Raw genomic sequence first — 27,613 nt, 5'->3', positions numbered from 1 at the left:
ATAAACATGTAAATATCTACACCGCTATCTGTATAAACATGGAAATATCTTCACCGCTATCTGTATATACATGGAAATATCTACAATGCTGTCTCTATAAACTTGGAAATAACTACACCACTATCTCTATAAACATGGAGATATCTAGACTGCCATCTCTATAAACATGGAAATATCTACACCACCATCTGTATAAACATGGAAATATCTATGCTGCTATCTGCATAAACATGGAAATAACTACTCCGCAATCTCTATGAACATGGAAACATCTACACCGCCATCTGTACGAACATGGAAATACCTACTCCGCCATCTCTATGAACATGGAAATATCTACACCGCCATCTGTATGAACATGGAAATATCTACACAGCTAACTGTATGAACATGGAAATATCTACACTGCTATCAGTATCAACATGGAAATATCTACACTGTTATCTGTATGAACGTGGAAATATCTACACCGCTATCTGTATGAACATGGAAATATCTACACCGCTATCTGTACGAACATGGAAATATCTACACCGCCATCTGTGTGAACATGTAAATATCTACACCGCCATCTGTATGAACATGGAAATATCTACACCGCTAACTGCGTGAACATGGAAATATCTACACCGCTATCTGTATGAACATGGAAATATCTACACCGCTATCTGTACGAACATGCAAATATCTACACAGCTATCTGTATATCAATGGAAATATCTACACTGCTATCTCTATAAACATGGAAATATCTACATTGCTATCTGTATAAACATGGAAATATCCGCACCGCTATCTGTATAAACATGGAAATATCTACACCGCTGTCTGCATAAACATGGAAATATCCTCACCGCTATCTGTGTAAACATGGAAATGTCTACACCGCTATCTGGGTAAACATGGAAATATCTAAACCGCCATCTGTGTAAACATGAAAATATCTACACCGCCATCTCTAAAAACATGGAAATATCTACACCGCCATCTCTATGAACATGGAAATATCTACACCGCCATCTCTATAAACGTGGAAATATCTACACCACTATCTGTATGAACTTGGAAATATCTACACTGCTATCTGTATAAAATTGAAATTATCTACACCACTATTTCTATAAACATGGAAATATCTACACTGCTATCTGTATAAACATGGAAATATCTACACCGCTATCGGTATAAACATGGAAATATCTTAACCGATATCTGTATAAACATGGAAATAACTACAATGCTGTCTCTATAAACTTGGAAATTACTACACCACTATCTCTATAAACATGGAAATATCTAGACCGCCATCTCTATAAACATGGAAATATCTACACCACCATCTGTATAAACATGGAAATATCTATACCGCTATGTGCATAAACTTGGAAATAACTATACCGCCATCTCTATGAACATGGAAATATCTACACCGCTATCTGTACGAACATGGAAATATCTACACCGCCATCTGTATGAACATGTAAATATCTACACCGCCATCTGTATGAACATGGAAATATCTACACCGCTAACTGTATGAACATGGAAATATCTACACCGCTATCTGTATGAACATGGAAATATCTACACCGTTATCTGTATTGACATGGAAATATCTACACCGCTATCTGTATGAACATGGAAATATTTACACCGCTATCTGTACGAACATGGAAATATCTATACCGCTATCAGAATGAGCATGCAAATATCTACACAGCTATCTGTATATCAATGGAAATATCAACACTGCTATCTCTATAAACATGGAAATAACTACACTGCTATCTCTATAAATATGGAAATATCTACACCGCCATCTCTATGAACATGGAAATATCTACACCACCATTTGTATGAACATGGAAATATCTACACCACCATCTCTATGAACATGGAAATATCTACAACGCCATTTGTATGAACATGGAAATATCTACACCACCATCTGTATGAACATGGAAATATCTTCACCGCCATCTGTATGAACATGGATATATGTACAGCGGCATCTGGATGAAGATGGAAATATCTACAACGCTATCTGCATGAACATGGAAATATCTACACAGCTATCTGAATATACATGGAAATATCTACACAGATTTCTCTATAATTATGGAAATAACTACAACGCAATCTCTATAAACTTCGAAATATCTACACCGCCATCTGTATGAACATGGAAATATCTACACCGCCATCTGTACAAACATGGACATATCTACACCGCCATCTGTATTAAGATGGAAATATCTACACCGCTATCTGTATAAACATGGAAATATCTGCCCAACTATCTGTATAAACATGGAAATATCCGCACCGCTATCTGAATAAACATGGAAATATCCGCACCGCTATCTGTATAAACATGGAAATATCTACACTGCTATCTGCATAAAAATTGAAATATCCACACCCCTATCTGTGTAAACATGGAAATGTCTACACCGCTATCCGTGTAAACATGGAAATATCTACACCGCCATCTGTGTAAACATGAAAATATCTACACCGCCATCCCTATAAACATGGAAATATCTACACCGTCTTCTGTATGAACATGGAAATATCTACACCACCATCTCTATAAACGTGGAAATAACTACACCGCTATCTGTATGAACATGGAAATATCTACACCGGTATCTGTATGAACATGGAAATATCTACACCGCTATCTGCATGAACATGGAAATATCTACACAGCTATCTGAATATACATGGATATATCTACACAGATTTCTCTGTAAATATGGAAATAACTACTGGGCTATCTCTATAAACTTCGAAATATCTACACCGCCATCTGTATGAACATGGAAATATCTACACAGCCATCTGTACAAACATGGACATATCTACACCGCCATCTGTATTAAGATGGAAATATGTACACCGCTATCTGTATAAACATGGAAATATCTGCCCAACTATCTGTATAAACATGGAAATATCCGCACCGCTATCTGTATAAACATGGAAATATCTACACTTCTATCTGCAAAAACATGGAAATATCCACACCGCTATCTGTGTAAACATGGAAATGTCTACACCGCTATCTCTGTAAACATGGAAATATCTACACCGCCATCTGTTTAAACATGAAAATATCTACACCGCCATCCACATAAACATGGAAATATCTACACCGCCATCTGTATGAACATGGAAATATCTACACCGCTATCTCTATAAACGTGGAAATAACTACACCGCTATCTTTATGAACTTGGAAATATCTACACTGCTCTCTGTAAAATATTGAAATTATCTACACCACTATCTCTATAAACATGGAAATATCTTCACCGCTATCTGTATAAACATGGAAATATCTACACCGCCACCTGTATGAACATGGAAATATCTACACTGCCATCCGTACGAACATGGAAATATCTACACAGCCATCTGTATGAACATGTAAATATCTACACCGCCATCTGTATGAACATGGAAATATCTACACCGCTAACTATATGAACTTGGAAATATCTACACCGCTATCTGTATGAAAATGGAAATATCTACACCGCCATCTCCATGAACAGGGAAATATCTACACCGCTATTTGTATGAACAGGGAAATATCTACAAAGCCATTTGTATGAACATGTAAATATCTACACCGCCATCTGTATGAACATGGAAATATCTACACCGCTAACTGTATGAACATGGAAATATCTACACCGCTATCGGTATGAACATGGAAATATCTACACCGCTATCTGAATGAACATTGAAATATCTACACCGCTATCTGTATGAACATGGAAATATCTACACCGCCATCTGTATGAACATGGAAATATCTACACCGCCATCTGTATGAACATGTAAATATCTACACCGCCATCTGTATGAACATGGAAATATCTACACCGCTAACTGTATGAACATGGAAATATCTACACCGCTATCTGTATAAACATGGAAATATTTACACCGCTATCTGTATGAACATGGAAATATCTACACCGCTATCTGTATGAAGTTGGAAATATCTACACCGCTATCTGTATGAGGATGGAAATATCTAGACTGCTATCTGTGTGAAAATGAAAATATCTACACAGCTATCTGTATATCAATGGAAATATCTACACTGCTATCTCTATAAACATGGAAATAACTATACTGCTATCTGTATACACATGGAAATATATACACCGCAATCTCTATGAACATGGAAATATCTACACCGCCATTTGTATGAACATGGAAATATCTACACCACCATCACTATGAACATGTAAATATCTAAACAGCCATTTGTATGAACATGGAAATATCTACACCGCCATCTGTATGAACATGGAAATATCTTCACCGCCATCTGTATGAACATGGATATATGTGCACCGGCATCTGGATGAACATGGAAATATCTACACCGCTATCTGCATGAACATGGAAATATCTACACAGCTATCTGAATATACACGGAAATATCTACACAGATTTCTCTATAAATATGGAAATAACTACAGCGCTATCTCTATAAACTTCGAAATATCTACACCGCCATCTGTATGAACATGGAAATATCTACACCGCCATCTGTACAATCATGGACATATCTATAACGCCATCTGTATAAACATGGAAATAACTTCACCGCCATCTGTATGAACATGGAAATATCTACACCGCTAAATGTATTAACATGGAAATGTCTACACCGCTATTGGTATGAACATGGAAATATCTACACCGCTATCTGTATGAACATGGATATATATACACCGCTATCTGTATGAACATGGAAATATCTACACCGCTATCGGTATGAACATGGAAATATCTACACCGCCATCTGTATGAACATACAAATACCTACACCGCCATCTGTATGAACATGGAAATATCTACAGAGCTAACTGTATGAACATGGAATTATCTACACCGCCATCTGTATGAACATGGAAATACCTACACCGCTATCTGTATGAACTTGGAAATATCTACACCGCCATCTGTATGAACATGTAAATATCTACACCGCCATCTGTATGAACATGGAAATATCAACACCGCTAACTGTATGAACATGGAATTATCTACACCGCTATCTGTATGAGCATGGAAATATCTACACCGCTATCTGTATGAACATGGAAATATCTACACCGGTATCTGTATGAACATGGAAATATCTACACCGCTATCTGCATGAACATGGAAATATCTACACCGCTATCTCTATGAACATGCAAATATCTACACAGCTATCTGTATATCAATGGAAATATCAACACTGCTATCTCTATAAACATGGAAATAACTACACTGCTATCTCTATAAATATGGAAATATCTACACCGCCATCTCTATGAACATGGAAATATCTACACCACCATTTGTATGAACATGGAAATATCTACACCACCATCTCTATGAACATGGAAATATCTACACTGCCATTTGTATGAACATGGAAATATCTACACCACCATCTGTATGAACATGGAAATATCTTCACTGCCATCTGTATGAACATGGATATATGTACAGCGGCATCTGGATGAAGATGGAAATATCTACACCGCTATCTGCATGAACATGGAAATATCTACACAGCTATCTGAATATACATGGAAATATCTACACAGATTTCTCTATAATTATGGAAATAACTACAACGCAATCTCTATAAACTTCGAAATATCTACACCGCCATCTGTATGAACATGGAAATATCTACACCGCCATCTGTACAAACATGGACATATCTACACCGCCATCTGTATTAAGATGGAAATATCTACACCGCTATCTGTATAAACATGGAAATATCTGCCCAACTATCTGTATAAACATGGAAATATCCGCACCGCTATCTGAATAAACATGGAAATATCCGCACCGCTATCTGTATAAACATGGAAATATCTACACTGCTATCTGCATAAAAATTGAAATATCCACACCCCTATCTGTGTAAACATGGAAATGTCTACACCGCTATCCGTGTAAACATGGAAATATCTACACCGCCATCTGTGTAAACATGAAAATATCTACACCGCCATCCCTATAAACATGGAAATATCTACACCGTCTTCTGTATGAACATGGAAATATCTACACCACCATCTCTATAAACGTGGAAATATCTACACCGCTATCTGTATGAACTTGGAAATATCTACACTGCTATCTGTATAAACATGGAAATATCTACACCGCTATCTGTATAAACATGGAAATATCTACAACGCTGTCTCTATAAACTTGGAAATAACTACACCACTATCTCTGTAAACATGGAAATATCTAGACCGCCATCTCTATATACATGGAAATATCTACACCACCATCTGTATGAACATGTAAATATCTACGCCGCCATCTGTATGAACATGGAAGTATGTACACCGCTAACTGTATGAACATGGAAATATCTCCACCGCTGTCTGTATGAACATGGAAATATCTACACCGTTATCTGTATGAACATGGAAATATCTACACCGCTATCTGTATGAACATGGAAATATCTACACCGCTATCTGTACGAACATGGAAATATCTACACCGCTATCTGTATGAACATGCAAATATCTACACAGCTATCTGTATATCAATGGAAATATCCACACAGCTATCTCTATTAACATGGAAATAACTACACTGCTATCAGTATAAACATGTAAATATCTACACCGCCTCCTGTATGAACATGGAAATATCTACACTGCCATCCATACAAACATGGAAATATCTACAATGCCATCTGTATAAACATGGAAATAACTTCACCGCCATCTGTATGAACATGGAAATAACTACACCGCTAAATGTATTAACATGGAAATGTCTACACCGCTATTGGTATGAACATGGAAATATCTACACCGCTATCTGTATGAACATGGATATATATACACCGCTATCTGTATGAACATGGAAATATCTACACCGCTATCGGTATGAACATGGAAATATCTACACCGCCATCTGTATGAACATACAAATACCTACACCGCCATCTGTATGAACATGGAAATATCTACAGAGCTAACTGTATGAACATGGAATTATCTACACTGCCATCTGTATGAACATGGAAATACCTACACCGCTATCTGTATGAACTTGGAAATATCTACACCGCCATCTGTATGAACATGTAAATATCTACACCGCCATCTGTATGAACATGGAAATATCAACACCGCTAACTGTATGAACATGGAATTATCTACACCGCTATCTGTATGAGCATGGAAATATCTACACCGCTATCTGTATGAACATGGAAATATCTACACCGGTATCTGTATGAACATGGAAATATCTACACCGCTATCTGCATGAACATGGAAATATCTACACCGCTATCTCTATGAACATGCAAATATCTACACAGCTATCTGTATATCAATGGAAATATCAACACTGCTATCTCTATAAACATGGAAATAACTACACTGCTATCTCTATAAATATGGAAATATCTACACCGCCATCTCTATGAACATGGAAATATCTACACCACCATTTGTATGAACATGGAAATATCTACACCACCATCTCTATGAACATGGAAATATCTACACCGCCATTTGTATGAACATGGAAATATCTACACCACCATCTGTATGAACATGGAAATATCTTCACCGCCATCTGTATGAACATGGATATATGTACAGCGGCATCTGGATGAAGATGGAAATATCTACACCGCTATCTGCATGAACATGGAAATATCTACACAGCTATCTGAATATACATGGAAATATCTACACAGATTTCTGTATAATTATGGAAATAACTACAACGCAATCTCTATAAACTTCGAAATATCTACACCGCCATCTGTATGAACATGGAAATATCTACACCGCCATCTGTACAAACATGGACATATCTACACCGCCATCTGTATTAAGATGGAAATATCTACACCGCTATCTGTATAAACATGGAAATATCTGCCCAACTATCTGTATAAACATGGAAATATCCGCACCGCTATCTGAATAAACATGGAAATATCCGCACCGCTATCTGTATAAACATGGAAATATCTACACTGCTATCTGCATAAACATGGAAATATCCACACCCCTATCTGTGTAAACATGGAAATGTCTACACCGCTATCCGTGTAAACATGGAAATATCTACACCGCCTTCTGTGTAAACATGAAAATATCTACACCGCCATCCCTATAAACATGGAAATATCTACACCGTCTTCTGTATGAACATGGAAATATCTACACCACCATCTCTATAAACGTGGAAATAACTACACCGCTATCTGTATGAACTTGGAAATATCTACACTGCTATCTGTATAAACATGGAAATATCTACACCGCTATCTGTATAAACATGGAAATATCTACAACGCTGTCTCTATAAACTTGGAAATAACTACACCACTATCTCTGTAAACATGGAAATATCTAGACCGCCATCTCCATATACATGGAAATAACTACACCACCATCTGTATGAACATGTAAATATCTACGCCGCCATCTGTATGAACATGGAAGTATCTACACCGCTAACAGTATGAACATGGAAATATCTACACCGCTGTCTGTATGAACATGGAAATATCTACACCGTTATCTGTACGAACATGGAAATATCTACACCGCTATCTGTATGAACATGGAAATATCTACACCGCTATCTGTACGAACATGGAAATATCTAAACCGCTATCTGTATTAACATGCAAATATCTACACAGCTATCTGTATATCAATGGAAATATCCACACAGCTATCTCTATTAACATGGAAATAACTACACTGCTATCTGTATAAACATGGAAATATCTACACCGCCAGCAGTATGAACATGGAAATATCTACACTGCCATCCGTACGAACATGGAAATATCTACACCGCCATCTGTATGAACATGGAAATATCTACACCGCTGTCTGTATGAACATGGAAATATCTACACTGTTATCTGTACGAACATGGAAATATCTACACCGCTATCTGTATGAACATGGAAATATCTACACCGCTATCTGTACGAACATGGAAATATCTAAACCGCTATCTGTATTAACATGCAAATATCTACACAGCTATCTGTATATCAATGGAAATATCCACACAGCTATCTCTATTAACATGGAAATAACTACACTGCTATCTGTATAAACATGGAAATATCTACACCGCCAGCTGTATGAACATGGAAATATCTACACAGCCATCCGTACAAACATGGAAATATCTACACCGCCATCTGTATGAACATGGAAATATCTTCACCACCATCTGTATGAACATGGAAATATCTACACCGCTAAATGTATGAACATGGAAATGTCTACACCGCTATTGGTATGAAAATAGAAATATCTACACCGCCATCTGTATGAACATGGAAATATCTACACCGCTATCTGTATGAACATGGAAATATCTACACCGCTATCTGTATGAACATGGAAATATCTACACCGACATCTGTATGAACATGTAAATATCTACACCGCCATCTGTATGAACATGGAAATATCTACACAGCTAACTGTATGAACATGGAATTATCTACACCAATATCTGTATGAACATGGAAATATCTACACCGCTATCTGTAAGAACATGGAAATACCTACACCGCCATCAGTATGAACATGTAAATATCTACACCGCCATCTGTATGAACATGGAAATATCTACACCGCTAACTGTATGAACATGGAATTATCTACACCGCTATCTGTATGAACATGGAAATATCTACACCACCATTTGTATGAACATGGAAATATCTACACCACCATCTCTATGAACATGGAAATATCTACACCGCCATTTGTATGAACATGGAAATATCTACACCACCATCTGTATGAACATGGAAATATCTTCACCGCCATCTGTATGAACATGGATATATGTACAGCGGCATCTGGATGAAGATGGAAATATCTACACCGCTATCTGCATGAACATGGAAATATCTACACAGCTATCTGAATATACATGGAAATATCTACACAGATTTCTCTATAATTATGGAAATAACTACAACGCAATCTCTATAAACTTCGAAATATCTACACCGCCATCTGTATGAACAAGGAAATATCTACACCGCCATCTGTACAAACATGGACATATCTACACCGCCATCTGTATTAAGATGGAAATATCTACACCGCTATCTGTATAAACATGGAAATATCTGCCCAACTATCTGTATAAACATGGAAATATCCGCACCGCTATCTGAATAAACATGGAAATATCCGCACCGCTATCTGTATAAACATGGAAATATCTACACTGCTATCTGCATAAACATGGAAATATCCACACCGCTATCTGTGTAAACATGGAAATGTCTACACCGCTATCCGTGTAAACATGGAAATATCTACACCGCCATCTGTGTAAACATGAAAATATCTACACCGCCATCCCTATAAACATGGAAATATCTACACCGTCTTCTGTATGAACATGGAAATATCTACACCACCATCTCTATAAACGTGGAAATAACTACACCGCTATCTGTATGAACTTGGAAATATCTACACTGCTATCTGTATAAACATGGAAATATCTACACCGCTATCTGTATAAACATGGAAATATCTACAACGCTGTCTCTATAAACTTGGAAATAACTACACCACTATCTCTGTAAACATGGAAATATCTAGACCGCCATCTCTATATACATGGAAATAACTACACCACCATCTGTATGAACATGTAAATATCTACGCCGCCATCTGTATGATCATGGAAGTATCTACACCGCTAACTGTATGAACATGGAAATATCTACACCGCTGTCTGTATGAACATGGAAATATCTACACCGTTATCTGTACGAACATCGAAATATCTACACCGCTATCTGTATGAACATGGAAATATCTACACCGCTATCTGTACGAACATGGAAATATCTACACCGCTATCTGTATTAACATGCAAATATCTACACAGCTATCTGTATATCAATGGAAATATCCACACAGCTTTCTCTATTAACATGGAAATAACTACACTGCTATCTGTATAAACATGGAAATATCTACACCGCCAGCTGTATGAACATGGAAATATCTACACAGCCATCCGTACAAACATGGAAATATCTACACCGCCATCTGTATGAACATGGAAATATCTTCACCACCATCTGTATGAACATGGAAATATCTACACCGCTAAATGTATGAACATGGAAATGTCTACACCGCTATTGGTATGAAAATAGAAATATCTACACCGCCATCTGTATGAACATGGAAATATCTACACCGCTATCTGTATGAACATGGAAATATCTACACCGCTATCTGTATTAACATGGAAATATCAACACCGACATCTGTATGAACATGTAAATATCTACACCGCCATCTGTATGAACATGGAAATATCTACACAGCTAACTGTATGAACATGGAATTATCTACACCACTATCTGTATGAACATGGAAATATCTACACCGCTATCTGTATGAACATGGAAATACCTACACCGCCATCAGTATGAACATGTAAATATCTACACCGCCATCTGTATGAACATGGAAATATCTACACCGCTAACTGTATGAACATGGAATTATCTACACCGCTATCTGTATGAACATGGAAATATCTACACCGCTATCTGTATGAACATGGAAATATCTACACCGCTATCTGTATGAACATGGAAATATCGACAACGCTATCTGTATGAACATGGAAATATTTACACCGCGAACTGTATGAACATGGAAATGTCTACAACGCTATTGGTATGAACATGGAAATATCTACACCGCTATCTGTATCAACATGGAAATATCTACACCACTATCTGTATGAACATGGAAATCTCTACACCGCTATCTGTATGAACATGGAAATATCTACACCGCCATCTGTATGAACATGTAAATATCTACACCACCATCTGTATGAACATGGAAATATCTACACCGCTAACTGTATGAACATGGAAATATCTACACCGCTATCTGTATGAACATGGAAACATCTACACCGCTATCTGTATGAACATGGAAATATCTACACTGCTATCTGAATGAATATGGAAATATCTACACCGCTATCTGTATGAACATGGAAATATCTACACCGCTATCTGTATGAACATGCAAATATCTACACAGATATCTGTATATCAATGGAAATATCCAGACTGGTATCTCTATAAACATGGAAATAACTACACTGCTATCTGTATAAACTTGGAAATATCTACACCGCCATCTCTATGAACATGGAAATATCTACACCGCCATTTGTATGAACCTCGAAATATCTAAACCGCCATCTGTATGAAGATGGAAATATCTTCACCGCCATCGGTATGAACATGGATATATGTACACCGGCATCTGGATGAACATGGAAATATCTACACCGCTATCTGCATGAACATGAAAATATCTACACAGCTATCTTAATATACTTGGAAATGTCTACAACGATTTCTCTATAAATATGGAAATAACTACAGCGCTATCTCTATAAACTTCGAAATATCTACACCGCCATCTGTATGAACATGGAAATTCTACACCGCCATCTGTACGAACATGGACATATCTACACCGCCATCTGTATTAAGATGGAAATATCTACACCGCTATCTGTATAAACATGGAAATATTTGCCCAACTATCTGTATAAACATGGAAATATCCGCACTGCTATCTGTATAAACATGGAAATAACTACACTGTTATCTGCATAAACATGGAAATATCCACACCGCTATCTGTGTAAACATAGAAATGTCTACACCGCTATCTGAGTAAACATGGAAATATCTACACCGCCATCTGTGTAAACATGAAAATATCTACACCGCCATCCCTATAAACATGGAAATATCTACACCGCCATCTGTATGAACATGGAAATATCTACACCGCCATCTGTATGAACATGGAAATATTTTCACCGCTATCTGTATGAACATGGAAATATCTACACCGCTAAATGTATGAACATGGAAATGTCTACACCGCTATTGCTATGAACATGGAAATATCTGCACCGCTATCTGTATGAACATGGAAATATCTACACCGCTATCTGTATGAACATGGAAATATCTACACCGCTATCTGTATGAACATGGAAATATCTACACCGCCATCGGTATGAACATGTAAATATCTACACCGCCATCTGTATGAACATGGAAATATCTACACAGCTAACTGTATGAACATGAAATTATCTACACCGCTCTCTGTATGAACATGGAAATATCTACACCGCTATCTGTATGAACATGGAAATATCTACTCCGCCATCTGTACGAACATGTAAATATCTACACCTCCATCTGTATGAACATGGAAATAACTACACCGCTAACTGTATGAACATGGAATTATCTACACCGCTATCTGTATGAACATGGAAATATCTACACAGCTATCTGTATGAACATGGAAATATCTACACCGCTACCTGTATGAACATGGAAATATCTACACCGCTATCTCTATAAACATGGAAAAAACTACACTGCTATCTGTATAAACATGGAAATGTCTACACCGCTATTGGTATGAACATGGATATATCTACACCGCTATCGGTATGAACATGGAAATATCTACACCGCTATCTGTATGAACATGGAAATATCTACACCGCCATCTGTATGAACATGTAAATACCTACACCGCCATCTGTATGAACATGGAAATATCTACACCGCTAACTGTATGAACATGGAAATATCTACACTGCTATCTGTATGAACATGGAAATATCTACACCGCCATCTGTATGAACATGGAAATATCTACACCGCCATCTGTATGAACATGGAAATATCTACACCGCTATCTGTATGAACATGCAAATATCTACACAGCTATCTGTATATCAATGGAAATATCCACACTGGTATCTCTATAAACATGGAAATAACCACACTGCTATCTGTATAAACATGGAAATATCTACACCGCCATCTCTATGAACATGGAAATATCTACACCGCCATTTGTATGAACCTGGAGATATCTACACCATCATCTCTATGAACATGGAAATATCTACACCGCCATTTGTATGAACATGGAAATACCTACACCGTCATCTGTATGAACATGGAAATATCTTCACCACCATCTGTATGAACATGGATATATGTACACCGGCATCTGGATGAACATGGAAATATCTACACCGCTATCTGCATGAACATGGAAATATCTACACAGCTATCTGAATATACATGGAAATATCTTCACCAATTTCTCTATAAATATGGAAATAACTACAGCGCTATCTCTATAAACTTCGAAATATCTACACCGCCATCCGTATGAATATGGAAATATCTACACTGCCATCTGTACGAACATGGACATATCTACACCGCCATCCGTATTAAGATGGAAATATCTACACCGCTATGTGTATAAACATGGAAATATCTGCCCAACTATCTGTATAAACATGGAAATATCCGCACCACTATCTGAATAAACATGGAAATATCCGCACCGCTATCTGTATAAACATGGAAATATCTACACTGCTATCTGCATAAACATGGAAATATCCACACCGCTATCTGTGTAAACATGGAAATGTCTACACCGCTATCCGTGTAAACATGGAAATATCTACACCGCCATCTGTGTAAACATGAAAATATCTACACCGCCATCTCTATAAACGTGGAAATATCTAAACCGCTATCTGTATGAACTTGGAAATATCTACACTGCTCTCTGTATAAAATTGAAATTATCTACAACACTATCTCTATAAACATAGAAATATCTACACTGCTATCTGTATAAACATGGAAATATCTTCACCGCTATCTGTATAAACATGGAAATATCTACAACGCTGTCTCTATAAACTTGGAAATAACTACACCACTATCTCTGTAAACATGGAAATATCTAGACCGCCATCTCTATATACATGGAAATATCTACACCACCATCTGTATAAACATGGAAATATCTATACCTCTATCTGTGTAAACATGAAAATATCTACACCGCCATCTCTATAAACATGGAAATATCTACACCGCCATCTGTGTGAACATGGAAATATCAACAATGCCATCTCTATAAACGTGGAAATATCTACACCGCCATCTGTATGAACATGGAAATATCTACACTGCTATGTGTATAAAATTGAAATTATCTACACCACTATCACTATATACATGGAAATATCTACACTGTTATCTGTATAAAAATGGAAATATCTACACCGCTATCTGTATAAACATGGAAGTAACTTCACCGCTATCTGTATAAACACGGAAACATCTACAACGCTGTCTGTATAAACTTGGAAATAACTACACCACCATCTGTATAAACATGGAAATATCTACACCGCCATTTGTATGAACCAGGAAATATCTACACCGCCATCTCTATGAACATGGAAGTAACTACACCGCCATTTGTATGAACATGGAAATACCTACACCGCCATCTGTATGAACATGGAAATATCTTCATCGCAATCTGTATGAACATGGATATATGTACACCGGCATCTGGATGAACATGGAAATATCTACACCGTTATCTGCATGAACATGGAAATATCTACACAGCTATCTGAATATACTTGGAAATATCTACAGAGATTTCTCTATAAATATGGAAATAACTACAGCGCTATCTCTATAAACTTCGAAATATCTACATCACCATCTGTATGAACATGGAAATATCTACACCGCCATCTGTACAAACATGGACATATCTACACCGCCATCTGTATTAAGATGGAAATATCTACACCGCTATCGGTATAAACATGGAAATATCTGTTCAACTATCTGTATAAACATGGAAATATCCGCACCGCTATCTGTATAAACATGGAAATATCTACACTGCTATCTGCATAAACATGGAAATATCCACACCGCTATCTGTGTAAACATGGAAATATCTACACTGCCATCTGTGTAAACATGAAAATATCTACACCGCCATCCCTATAAACATGGAAATATCTACACCGCTATCTGTGTGAACTTGGAAATATCTACACTGCTCTCTGTATAAAATTGAAATTATCTACACCACTATCTCTATAAACATGGAAATATCTACACCGCTATCTGAATGAACATGGAAATATCTACAACGCTATCTGTACGAACATGGAAATATCTACACCGCTATCTGTATGAACATGCAAATATCTACACAGCTATCTGTATATCAATGGAAATATCTACACAACTATCTCTATTAACATGGAAATAACTACACTGCTATCTGTATAAACATGGAAATATCTACACCGCCACCTGTATGAACATGGAAATATCTACACTGCCATCCGTACGAACATGGAAATATCTACACCGCCATCTGTATGAACATATGAATATCTTCACCGCCTTCTGTATGAACATGGAAATATCTACACCGCTAAATGTATGAACATGGAAATGTCTACACCGCTATTGGTATGAACATGGAAATATCTATGGCGCTATCTGTATGAACATGGAAATATCTACACCGCTATCTGTATGAACATGGAAATATCTACACCGCTATCTGTATGAACATGGAAATATCTACACCGCCATCTATATGAACATGTAAATATCTACACCGCCATCTGTATGAACATGGAAATATCTATACCGCTAACTGTATGAACAAGGAAATATCTACACCGCTATCTGTATGAACATGGAAATATCTACACTGCTATCTGTATGAACATGGAAATATCTTCACCGCTATCTTTATGAACATGGAAATATCTACACCGCTATCTCTATGAACATGCAAATATCTAAAAAGCTATCTGTATATCAATGGAAATATCTACACTGCTATCTCTATAAACATGGAAATATCTACACTGCTATCTCTATAAATATGGAAATATCTATCCCGCCATCTCTATGAACATGGAAATATCTACACCGCCATTTGTATGAACATGGAAATATCTACACCGCCGTCTCTATGAACATGGAACTATCTACACCGCCATTTGTATGAACATGGAAAGATCTACACCACCATCTGTATGAACATGGAAATATATTCACCACCATCTGTATGAACATGGAAATATCTTCACCGCCATCTGTATGAACATGGATATATGTACACTAGCATCTGGATGAACATGGAAATATCTACACTGCTATCTGCATGAACATGGAAATATCTACACAGCTATCTGAATATACATGGAAATATCTACACAGATTTCTCCATAAATATGGAAATAACTACAGCGCTATGTCTATAAACTTCGAAATATCTACACCGCCATCTGTATGAACATGGAAATATCTACACCGCCATCTGTATGAACATGGACATATCTACACCGCCATCTGTATTAAGATGGAAATATCTACACCGCTATCTGCATAAACATGGAAATATCTGCCCAACTATCTGTATAAACATGGAAATATCCGCACCGCTATCTGAATAAACATGGAAATATCCGCACCGCTATCTGTATAAACATGGAAATATCTACACTGCTATCTGCATAAACATGGAAATATCCACACCGCTATCTGTGTAAACATGGAAATGTCTACACCGCTATCTGCGTAAACATGGAAATATCTACGCCGCCATCTGTGTAAACATGAAAATATCTACACCGCCATCCCTATAAACATGGAAATACCTACACCGGCCTCTGTATGAACATGGAAATATCTACACAGCCATCTCTATAAACGGGGAAATATCTACACCGCTATCTGTATGAACTTGGAAATATCTACACTGCTCTCTGTATGAAATTGAAATTATCTACACCACTATCTCTATAAACATGGAAATATCTACACTGCTATCTGTATAAACTTGGAAATATCTACACCGCTATCTGTATAAACATGGAAATATCTTTACCGCTATCTGTATAAACATGGAAATATCTACAACGCTGTCTCTATAAACTTGGAAATAACTACACCACTATCTCTGTAAACATGGAAATATCTAGACCGCCATCTCTATAAACATGGAAATATCTACACCACCATCTGTATAAACATGGAAATATCTATACCGTTATCGGCATAAACATGGAAGTATCTACACCGCCATCTCTATGAACATGGAAATATCTACACCGACATCTGTACGAACGTGGAAATATCTATGCCGCCATCTGTATGAACATGGAAATATCTACACCACCATCTGTATGAACATGGAAATATCTTCACCACCATCTGTATGAACATGGATATATGTACACCGGCATATGGTTGAACATGGAAATATCTACACCGCTATCTGCATGAACATGGAAATATCTACACCGCTAACTGTATGAACATGGAAATATCTACACCGCTATCTGTGTGAACATGGAAATATCTACACCGCTATCTGTATGCACATGGAAATATCTACACCGTTATCTGTATGAACATGGAAATATCTACACCGCCATCTGTATGAACATGTAAATATCTACACCGCCATCTGTATGAACATGGAAATATCTACACCGCTAACTGTATGAACATGGAAATATCTACAAGGCTATCTGTATGAACATGGAAATATCTACACCGTTATCCCTATGAACATGGAAATATCTACACTGCTATCTGTATGAACATGGAAATATCTACACCGCTTTCTGTACGAACATGGAAATATCTACACCGCTATCTGCATGAACTTGCAAATATCTACACAGCTCTCTGTATATAAGTGGAAATATCTACACTGCTATCTCTATAAACATGGAAATAACTACACTGTTATCTGTATAAACATGGAAATATCTACACCGCCACCTGTATGTACATGGAAATATCTACACTGCAATCTGTATGAACATGTAAATATCTACACCGCCATCTGTATGAACATGGAAATATCTACACCGCCATCTGTATGAACATGGAAATATCTACACCGCTATCTGTGTGAACATGGAAATATCTACACCGATATCTGTATGAACATGGAAATATCTGCACCACTATCTGTATGACCCTGGAAATATCTACACCGCTATCTGTATGAGCATGGAAATATCTACACCGCTATCTGTATGAACATGCAAATATCTACACAGCTATCTGTATATCAATGGAAATATCTACACTGCTATCTCTATGAACATGGAAATAACTACACTGCTATCTGTACAAACATGGAAATAACTACACCGCCATCTATATGAACATGGAAATATCTACACCACCATTTGTATGAACATGGAAATATCTACACAGCCATCTCTACGAACATGGAAATATCTACACCGCCATGTGTATGAACATGGAAATATCTACACCGCCATCTGTATGAAACTGGAAATATCTTCACCGCCATCTGTATGAACATGGATATATCTACACCGGCATCTGGATGTACATGGAAATATCTACACCGCTATCTGCATGATCATGGAAATATCTACACAGCTATCTGCATATACATGGAAATATCTACGGAGATTTCCCTAAAAATATGGAAATAACTACAGCGCTATCTCTATAAACTTCCAAATATCTACACAGCCATCTGTATGAACATGGAAATATCTACACCACCATCAGTACGAACATGGACATATCTACACCGCCATCTGTATTAAGATGGAAATATCTACACCGCTATCTGTATAAACATGGAAATATCTGCCCAACTATCTGTATAAACATGGAAATATCCGCACCGCTATCTGTATAAACATGGAAATATCCACACCGCTATCTGCATAAACATGGAAATATCCACACCGCTATCTGTGTAAACATGGAAATGTCTGCACCGCTATCTGTGTAAACATGGAAATATCTCCCCCGCCATCTGTGTAAACATGGAAATATCTACACCGCCATCTGTATGAACATGGAAATATCTACACCGCCATCTCTATAAACGCGGAAATATCTACACCGCTATCTGTATGAACTTGGAAATATCTACACTGCTATCTGTATAAAATTGAAATTATCTACACCACTATCTCTATAAACATGGAAATATCTACACTGCTATCTGTATAAACATGGAAATATCTACACCGCTATCTGTATAAACATGGAAATATCTTCACCGCTATCTGTATATACATGGAAATATCTACAATGCTGTCTCTATAAACTTGGAAATAACTACACCACTATCTCTATAAACATGGAGATATCTAGACTGCCATCTCTATAAACATGGAAATATCTACACCACCATCTGTATAAACATGGAAATATCTATGCTGCTATCTGCATAAACATGGAAATAACTACTCCGCCATCTCTATGAACATGGAAACATCTACACCGCCATCTGTACGAACATGGAAATACCTACTCCGCCATCTCTATGAACATGGAAATATCTACACCGCCATCTGTATGAACATGGAAATATCTACACAGCTAACTGTATGAACATGGAAATATCTACACTGCTATCAGTATCAACATGGAAATATCTACACTGTTATCTGTATGAACGTGGAAATATCTACACCGCTATCTGTATGAACATGGAAATATCTACACCGCTATCTGTACGAACATGGAAATATCTACACCGCCATCTGTGTGAACATGTAAATATCTACACCGCCATCTGTATGAACATGGAAATATCTACACCGCTAACTGCGTGAACATGGAAATATCTACACCGCTATCTGTATGAACATGGAAATATCTACACCGCTATCTGTACGAACATGCAAATATCTACACAGCTATCTGTATATCAATGGAAATATCTACACCGCTATCTCTATAAACATGGAAATATCTACATTGCTATCTGTATAAACATGGAAATATCCGCACCGCTATCTGTATAAACATGGAAATATCTACACCGCTATCTGCATAAACATGGAAATATCCTCACCGCTATCTGTGTAAACATGGAAATGTCTACACCGCTATCTGGGTAAACATGGAAATATCTAAACCGCCATCTGTGTAAACATGAAAATATCTACACCGCCATCTCTAAAAACATGGAAATATCTACACCGCCATCTCTATGAACATGGAAATATCTACACCGCCATCTCTATAAACGTGGAAATATCTACACCACTATCTGTATGAACTTGGAAATATCTACAATGCTATCTGTATAAAATTGAAATTATCTACACCACTATTTCTATAAACATGGAAATATCTACACTGCTATCTGTATAAACATGGAAATATCTACACCGCCATCTCTAAAAACATGGAAATATCTACACCGCCATCTCTATGAACATGGAAATATCTACACCGCCATCTCTATAAACGTGGAAATATCTACACCACTATCTGTATGAACTTGGAAATATCTACACTGCTATCTGTATAAAATTGAAATTATCTACACCACTATTTCTATAAACATGGAAATATCTACACTGCTATCTGTATAAACATGGAAATATCTACACCGCTATCGGTATAAACATGGAAATATCTTAACCGATATCTGTATAAACATGGAAATAACTACAATGCTGTCTCTATAAACTTGGAAATTACTACACCACTATCTCTATAAACATGGAAATATCTAGACCGCCATCTCTATAAACATGGAAATATCTACACCACCATCTGTATAAACATGGAAATATCTATACCGCTATGTGCATAAACTTGGAAATAACTATACCGCCATCTCTATGAACATGGAAATATCTACACCGCTATCTGTACGAACATGGAAATATCTACACCGCCATCTGTATGAACATGTAAATATCTACACCGCCATCTGTATGAACATGGAAATATCTACACCGCTAACTGTATGAACATGGAAATATCTACACCGCTATCTGTGTGAACATGGAAATATCTACACCGTTATCTGTATTGACATGTAAATATCTACACCGCTATCTGTATGAACATGGAAATATTTACACCGCTATCTGTACGAACATGGAAATATCTATACCGCTATCAGAATGAGCATGCAAATATCTACACAGCTATATGTATACCAATGGAAATATCTACATTGCTATCTCAATAAACATGGAAATAACCACACTTTTATCTGTATAAACATGGAAATATCAACACCGCCACCTGTATGAACATGGAAATATCTACACCGCCATCTGTATGAACATGGAAATATCTACACCGCCATGGCTATAAAGGTGGAAATATCTACACCGCTATCTGTATGAACTTGGAAATATCTACACTGCTATCTGTATAAAATTGAAATTATCTACACCACTATCTCTATAAACATGGAAATATCTACACTGCTGTCTGTATAAACATGCAAATATCTTCACCGCTATCTTTATAAACATGGAAATATCTACAACGTTGTCTCTATAAACTTGGAAATAACTTCACCACTATCTCTATAAACATGGAAATATCTAGACCGCCATCTCTATAAACATGGAAATATCTACACCACCATCTGTATAAACATGGAAATACCTATACCGCTATCTGCATAAACATGGAAATATGTACACCGCCATCTCTATGAACATGGAAATATCTACACTGCCATTTGTATGAACACGGAAATAACTACACCGCCATCTGTATGAACATGGAAATATCTACACCGCCATTTGTATGAACATGGAAATATCTACACCGCCATCTGTATGAACTTGGAAATATCTTCACCGCCATCTGTATTAACATGGATATATCTACACCGACATCTGGATGAACATGGAAATATCTACACCGCTATCTGCAAAACATGGAAATATCTACACCACTAAATGTATGAACATGGAAATATCTACACCGCTATCTGTGTGAACATGGAAATATCTACACCGCTATCTGTATTAACATGGAAATATCTACACCGCTATGTGTATGAACATGGAAATATTTACACCGCTATCTGTATGAACATGGAAATATCTACACCGCTATCTGTATGAACATGCAAATATCTACACAGCTATCTGTATATCATTGGAAATATATACACTGCTATCTCTATAAACATGGAAATAACTACACAGCTATCTGTAAAAACATGGGAATATCTACACCGCCACCTGTATGAACATGGAAATATCTACACTGCCATCCGCATGAACATGGAAATATCTACACCGCCATCTGTATGAACATGTAAATATCTACACCGCCATCTGTATGAACATGGAAATATCTACACCGCCATCAGTATGAACATGGAAATATCTACACCTCTATCTGTATGAACACGCAAATATCTACACAGCTATCTGTATATCAGTGGAAATATCTACACTGCTATCTCTATAAACATGGAAATAACTACACTGCTATGTGTATAAACATGGAAATATCTACACTGCCATCTCTATGAACACGGAAATATCTACACCGCCATTTGTATGAACATGGAAATATCTACACCGCCATCTCTATGAACATGGAAATATCTACACCGCCATGTGTATGAACATGGAAATATCTACACCGCCATCTGTATCAACATGGAAATATCTTCACCGCCATCTGTATGAACATGGATATATCTACACCGGCATCTGGATGAACATGGAAATACCTACATCGCTATCTGCATGAACATGGAAATATCTACACAGCTATCTGCATATACATGGAAATATCTACACAGATTTCTCTATAAATATGGAAATAACTACAGCGCTATATCTATAAACTTCGAAATATCTACACCGCCATCTGTATGAACATGCAAATATCTACACAGCTATCTGTATATCAATGGAAATAGCTACACTGCTAAATCTATAAACATGGAAATAACTACACTGCTCTCTGTGTAAACATGGAAATATCTAAACCGCCACCTGTATGAACATGGAAATATCTACACTGCCATCCGTGCGAACATGGAAATATCTACACCGCCATCTGTATGAACATGTAAATATCTACACCGCCATTTGTATGAACATGGAAATATCTAAACCTCTAACTGTATGAACATGAAAATATCTACACCGCTATCTGTATGTACATCGAAATATCTACACTGCTATCTGTATGAACATGGAATATCTGCACCGCTATCTGTATGAACATGGAAATATCTACACCGCTATCTGTATGAGCATGGAAATATCTACACCGCTATCTGTATGAACATGCATATATCTACACAGCTATCTGTATATCACTGGAAATATCTACACTACTATCTCTATAAACATGGAAATAACTACACTGCTATCTGTACAAACAACGAAATATCTACACCGCCATCTCTATGAACATGGAAATATCTACACCGCCATTTGTATGAACATGGAAATATCTACACCGCCATCTCTATGAACATGGAAATATCTACACCGCCATGTGTATGAACATGGAAATATCTACACCGCCATCTGTATCAACATGGAAATATCTTCACCACCATCTGTATGAACATGGATATATCTACACCGGCATCTGGATGAACATGGAAATATCCACACCGCTATCTGCATGAACATGGAAATATCTACACAGCTATCGGCATAAACATGGAAATATCTACAGAGATTTCTCTATAAATATGGAAATAACTACAGCGCTATCTCTATAAACTTCGAAATATCTACACCGCCATCTGTATGAACATGGAAATATCTACACCGCCATCTGTACGAACATGGGCATATCTACACCGACATTTGTATTAAGATGGAAATATCTACACCGCTATCTGCAAAAACATGGAAATATCCACACCGCTATCTGTGTAAACATGGAAATGTCTGCACCGCTATCTGTGTAAACATGGAAATATCTCCCCCGCCATCTGTGTAAACATGGAAATATCTACACCGCCATCTGTATGAACATGGAAATATCTACACCGCCATCTCTATAAACGCGGAAATATCTACACCGCTATCTGTATGAACTTGGAAATATCTACACTGCTATCTGTATAAAATTGAAATTATCTACACCACTATCTCTATAAACATGGAAATATCTACACTGCTATCTGTATAAACATGGAAATATCTACACCGCTATCTGTATAAACATGGAAATATCTTCACCGCTATCTGTATATACATGGAAATATCTACAATGCTGTCTCTATAAACTTGGAAATAACTACACCACTATCTCTATAAACATGGAGATATCTAGACTGCCATCTCTATAAACATGGAAATATCTACACCACCATCTGTATAAACATGGAAATATCTATACTGCTATCTGCATAAACATGGAAATAACTACTCCGCCATCTCTATGAACATGGAAACATCTACACCGCCATCTGTACGAACATGGAAATACCTACTCCGCCATCTCTATGAACATGGAAATATCTACACCGCCATCTGTATGAACATGGAAATATCTACACAGCTAACTGTATGAACATGGAAATATCTACACTGCTATCAGTATCAACATGGAAATATCTACACTGTTATCTGTATGAACGTGGAAATATCTACACCGCTATCTGTATGAACATGGAAATATCTACACCGCTATCTGTACGAACATGGAAATATCTACACCGCCATCTGTGTGAACATGTAAATATCTACACCGCCATCTGTATGAACATGGAAATATCTACACCGCTAACTGCGTGAACATGGAAATATCTACACCGCTATCTGTATGAACATGGAAATATCTACACCGCTATCTGTACGAACATGCAAATATCTACACAGCTATCTGTATATCAATGGAAATATCTACACCGCTATCTCTATAAACATGGAAATATCTACATTGCTATCTGTATAAACATGGAAATATCCGCACCGCTATCTGTATAAACATGGAAATATCTACACCGCTATCTGCATAAACATGGAAATATCCTCACCGCTATCTGTGTAAACATGGAAATGTCTACACCGCTATCTGGGTAAACATGGAAATATCTAAACCGCCATCTGTGTAAACATGAAAATATCTACACCGCCATCTCTAAAAACATGGAAATATCTACACCGCCATCTCTATGAACATGGAAATATCTACACCGCCATCTCTATAAACGTGGAAATATCTACACCACTATCTGTATGAACTTGGAAATATCTACACTGCTATCTGTATAAAATTGAAATTATCTACACCACTATTTCTATAAACATGGAAATATCTACACTGCTATCTGTATAAACATGGAAATATCTACACCGCTATCGGTATAAACATGGAAATATCTTAACCGATATCTGTATAAACATGGAAATAACTACAATGCTGTCTCTATAAACTTGGAAATTACTACACCACTATCTCTATAAACATGGAAATATCTAGACCGCCATCTCTATAAACATGGAAATATCTACACCACCATCTGTATAAACATGGAAATATCTATACCGCTATGTGCATAAACTTGGAAATAACTATACCGCCATCTCTATGAACATGGAAATATCTACACCGCTATCTGTACGAACATGGAAATATCTACACCGCCATCTGTATGAACATGTAAATATCTACACCGCCATCAGTATGAACATGGAAATATCTACACCGCTAACTGTATGAACATGGAAATATCTACACCGCTATCTGTATGAACATGGAAATATCTACACCGTTATCTGTATTGACATGGAAATATCTACACCGCTATCTGTATGAACATGGAAATATTTACACCGCTATCTGTACGAACATGGAAATATCTATACCGCTATCAGAATGAGCATGCAAATATCTACACAGCTATATGTATACCAATGGAAATATCTACATTGCTATCTCAATAAACATGGAAATAACCACACTTTTATCTGTATAAACATGGAAATATCAACACCGCCACCTGTATGAACATGGAAATATCTACACCGCCATCTGTATGAACATGGAAATATCTACACCGCCATGGCTATAAAGGTGGAAATATCTACACCGCTATCTGTATGAACTTGGAAATATCTACACTGCTATCTGTATAAAATTGAAATTATCTACACCACTATCTCTATAAACATGGAAATATCTACACTGCTGTCTGTATAAACATGCAAATATCTTCACCGCTATCTTTATAAACATGGAAATATCTACAACGTTGTCTCTATAAACTTGGAAATAACTTCACCACTATCTCTATAAACATGGAAATATCTAGACCGCCATCTCTATAAACATGGAAATATCTACACCAACATCTGTATAAACATGGAAATACCTATACCGCTATCTGCATAAACATGGAAATATGTACACCGCCATCTCTATGAACATGGAAATATCTACACTGCCATTTGTATGAACACGGAAATAACTACACCGCCATCTGTATGAACATGGAAATATCTACACCGCCATTTGTATGAACATGGAAATATCTACACCGCCATCTGTATGAACTTGGAAATATCTTCACCGCCATCTGTATGAACATGGATATATCTACACCGACATCTGGATGAACATGGAAATATCTACACCGCTATCTGCAAAACATGGAAATATCTACACCACTAAATGTATGAACATGGAAATATCTACAGCGCTATCTGTGTGAACATGGAAATATCTACACCGCTATCTGTATTAACATGGAAATATCTACACCGCTATGTGTATGAACATGGAAATATTTACACCGCTATCTGTATGAACATGGAAATATCTACACCGCTATCTGTA

Source organism: Gorilla gorilla, chromosome 8, assembly GCF_029281585.2.
Source record: "Gorilla gorilla gorilla isolate KB3781 chromosome 8, NHGRI_mGorGor1-v2.1_pri, whole genome shotgun sequence".
Taxonomy (NCBI): Eukaryota; Metazoa; Chordata; class Mammalia; order Primates; family Hominidae; genus Gorilla; species Gorilla gorilla.
This window is presented reverse-complemented; position numbering follows the sequence as displayed.